Consider the following 4,477-nt stretch of genomic DNA (forward strand, 5'->3'; position numbering starts at 1 on the left):
GAGGACTACAGATCCTTTCAAAAAAGATACGCCCTGAGAGCCCAGCAGGGGGAAAGTAGTTATTTAAAATGAATGTCGCAAATAAAAAATAAATGAGGTGGGGGGGGGGGGGAAATCTACTTGACCCTGAGTGTTCTGGAAACTAAAAAACCCCAAAGGGCCTCAGAAGGCCTCTGCAGGGGGAGTAAGGGCTCCCTCCCCCTCAAGTCATTTTCCAAAATATTGAGCGGGGAAGGATCTGTTTTTGCTACTCCACATGGAATATTCTGTGCATGTGGAACAGTAAAAATGGGGGGAAACCTCCCCTTGTGATCTTATGACATGGGGAAATGGCTTGTGGGAGGGGGAGGCAGGAGCTCCCCTGCGGTGGCTTCAGAGGCCATTTGGGCTCTCCTTTCTTTTTTATTAGCCATTCCCCACTAGCTTCTGTGTGGCTTTGGAAAAACATGTACATCTAGCTTGACCCTCAGTATCAGCTCTTCCAAAGTGCAACCCCGTGTGCCATTAAGGACACCCTGCATGGCTGACTAACCACATCTCCTCAACTGACTGGTAAGAGCTGGCCACTGCCCCTCTCCGCTTCACACTGTGGGAAGTATGTTAGAATTAGCCCTCAGACCAGAGTCCAACTAAATCAATGTTTTATCAAAGTGGGTCTCAGTTCGGCTCTCTTAATTTCTCAAGCAGAGGATATTCTGGAAATTTTGGAAGCTGAATCTACATCCCCCTACATTTAAAACATTTGTGCTGGTTCTGAGCTAACTTAGCTGCAGTCTTTTCTGCATTTTATTTTGCCAGGGGATAGCAGGAGTTGACTAAAGCAGACTGATATCTGTAATTATCTCTAACCCCCTGGAGCCAAGAGAAATTATACGACTTCTAGCTTCCTCTGTCTTCTGGAGGCCAGAAGAACATGTGATATGATGATTTTATTGAGACTGTATGTATGTAGAAGGTCTTATAGATCTATATCTGTATTTATGTTTTAAAATAAACCCACGACAAATATGTAATCTTGTTTAAAGAAGGCTACTTAAAAACTTAATTTCTCAGATGTCTTCAAATGTGCTGAATTTGCTTTCTGTGTCATGAGTAGAGATGGGCACAAACAGCAATATGAACAAAAAAAAGCCATGAACAGCCCAATCTGCTGTTCACGAACAAGCTGTTTGTGAGGTCCCATTCTAAACGAACAGGTAGTCGTTGCAAGCTTCATTCGTTGCTGTTCGTTGCTGTTCGTCAAGCCAGACAGTCTGGCACCTGCAATCAATTCCCTTGGCAACTTAGGCAGGGATTGTCTGAACTCTGTCTGAACTCCTGCTGTTGCCCTGGAAACCCCAATCTAAGCCCAATTTAGCTTGATAGGCAGGTCTTCCTTTCAAGTGTGGAGCTCCAAATTTGTTACAAGGGAGCAAAGAGCAGGGGGGCTCCCAGCTCTGGCTTAGTTTGCAGACAGTGGAGAGGGAGAGAGTTGCTGTTGGCATTTTGATAGAGAGAGTGCATTGGAGCTTGAATATTCTTTGTGTGTGGTGGGATAGGGATCTACCCCTTCAAGTTCCAGGACTGCTGCCAGGCTCTGGGCCAAGCTATTATTTATTATGGGTATCTTTCCTGCTGCCTGCTCAGGTAAGGTTTCTGGGAACAGCCAACCACAAACATGTTTATGAACAGGGCCATGTTCGTGGTTGTTCGTGAGTCCTTGTTCGTGGATGGCAACAAACAACGAACATCATGTTCATTTTTTTTCTGTTCGTGCCCATTTCTAGTCATGAGTTGCACTTCATACTCCCCATTTTCTAGCTGACTTGTAGTTGTCTTCTCCATTTTTTATGTTTGCTATTTCAAAAGCCTACCAAAAGTCATAGCCATTGGAGTGAATGTAAACAACAAATAAAATTGTCTTTTATTACAGCAAACAGTATCAACCTGCCTTATAAAATGAAGCTATCCAAAGTCACTCCTCAGAATCAGTGACTCTACTTCAAAACTATTTTCATTCCATGCATTGACTGGGATCTAGTACTATATATTGTCGAAGGCTTTCACGGCCGGAGAACGATGGTTGTTGGGGGTTTTCCGGGCTGTATTGCCGTGGTCTTGGCATTGTAGTTCCTGACGTTTCGCCAGCAGCTGTGGCTGGCATCTTCAGAGGTGTAGCACCAAAAGACAGATGTGGTGTAGCACCAAAAGACAGCACCAAAAGACAGCACCAAACAAAAGACAGCACCAAATGACTCAGCTCAACCCCACCCCTCCTGAGTAGATACAAATGACCTACATCTTTTCCACACTGTGACACTGAGAGATCTCTGTCTTTTGGTGCTACACCTCTGAAGATGCCAGCCACAGCTGCTGGCGAAACGTCAGGAACTACAATGCCAAGACCACGGCAATACAGCCCGGAAAACCCCCAACAACCATCTAGTACTATAGTTTTTGATTTTTTTAGGCTTCTAAATTTCCAGGTAGAAAACAAACCAGGTTGTGGCAATTTGACCATAAGATTTTGTTTCCATAGATTGTATCTTTACATTATCCCCATGGCTTCGTGCATCTAAATATGGCTTGTCAGAATGCATCATTCACACAGTTTGGTAGAATGCAATCTATCCATGGTTCCAGATGTTATCTCACAAAATTGTCTCGGAGTAAGATGTGCTTATGACCCAATCCCATAAAGCAATTACATATATACACATTCGTAAGAAATGTTCCTTTAGCCATTAAGTGGTAGGACTTTACATTACTATTGAAAGAGAATAAAAGTACTATTAATATCTTCTCAGGGACATCTGTGTTGCTTTCCATTTTCTTTTATTTGGCTACAATTCATGCTTGCAATGACTTCTTGTCAAATAATGGCAGAAGGATGATGAAAGAGAGCACCTTCTCATGCTCAAAGCACCTTTTCATTTCTTCTTGACTGACAGGTTGGATGGAGTTGATATTAAAATCAAATATCTGGCCTATAATATATTTTAATTACTAGCCAAAGGAATAATTAATATTGGAAATCTTTTATCATCATGCTGGTCAAAAGAAGCTATATAGCACAATGTGCCATAAACTGTCTTACACTGAAGGTGACCTCAAGGTTATATTAACACTGGATTGTCAGTCTGTTTTTATCCTTTGTACACAGAATCACAGCTGGCAGCATTTACAGTCTTCACACCAAGGGAGCATTCTCAGCACAGGTCCTTGTTCTTGTTGTTAGAGACAGGTTGTAAGACCTATTATGTCTTTTACTTGCTTGAAAGGAAGTGGAGAACAGGTCAACGGGGGCATTGCACTAAAAGCATCAAAGCCCAAGGCAGCAGGACATTTTAACACAGAAAAATAGGCAGGATTAAAGTTGTAGGGAAAGCAAAGTAAGTCCAGAATTAAGGCTGACGCTATGCCATTAATTCCTTGTATTGCTCCATATGTTTGGTACACATTGAATATTTGAGAGAGAGAGAGAGAGAGAGAGAGAGAGAGAGAGAGAGAGAGAGAGAGAGAGAGAGAGAGAGAATTCAGGCAGTGATCCAGTTTCTTTGGTTGGTGGGATAAAGAGTCACAGTATTCATGCTATTAATACATTGTTTTGAAATGCTAATCTCCTTTCCCCCATTTTTTCTGCAGGCTTTTAAAAAATTGAACAGTGAAATGTATGACAGCTGACACTTGGCATGTAGTGATTTCAAAATCCGCTGTCTGCCCCTTGATGTCTTCATCTGACAACATCTATATGTTGCCTGGTTCCCATGGCAACTAAGCACTCTAGTAATTGCAACCCTGGAAAGATAATTATTTCACTCAAAACATAGTGTACGTTTAACCTGTCTGAAGTTTCAACAATCTATCGTCTAATGACAAGTGTTTTGAAAGGTCTAATTTGGACTGTTTCTTTGGTGCTACATTTACATGGTTGTTAACTTGTATGTTTAACTAATCAGGGTGGTTGCCTTTTTACTTTGGTGGTTTTTGTTTTCTAAGCCCATTATTTTATAATATACTAGCTTGATGCCCATGCTTCACCATGGTATTTAACTACTTTAAATCCAGTTATAATACTTATGGATACGTAATATTTTTTTGTTTGTGTGTGTGTTTTTAGTTGGTTTTGTAGTATAATAGCATAGTACCTGGTTATTCCTAATGTAGTTCAACCTCTCAGAGCCAAGCTACAAGTGACCCTGACAGGAGTTGGACACATGTCAGTTTCCCCCAACAGTTGATGGGAAGTGTAGGCTTCACTTGTAGCTGCCCTGGTGGCAGCATGAACTCACCTGGCATCTGCCTCCACCCCTCAACTGGAGCCATGCAGTGTCAGGCAGCCGCCTGGCCAGCAACACAACCTCGCCCCTCACCACCACCCCTGCAGCCACGCCCCCTTCTGGTCCCCATCCCACCACCACATTTTGTAGGCAGCTGCAGAGGGAACACAGGAAAACGTGGCTCCAGCAGCGCTCCTGGCTCCTGTGCCCAGCTGGCA

Source organism: Eublepharis macularius, chromosome 1, assembly GCF_028583425.1.
Source record: "Eublepharis macularius isolate TG4126 chromosome 1, MPM_Emac_v1.0, whole genome shotgun sequence".
Lineage (NCBI taxonomy): Eukaryota > Metazoa > Chordata > Lepidosauria > Squamata > Eublepharidae > Eublepharis > Eublepharis macularius.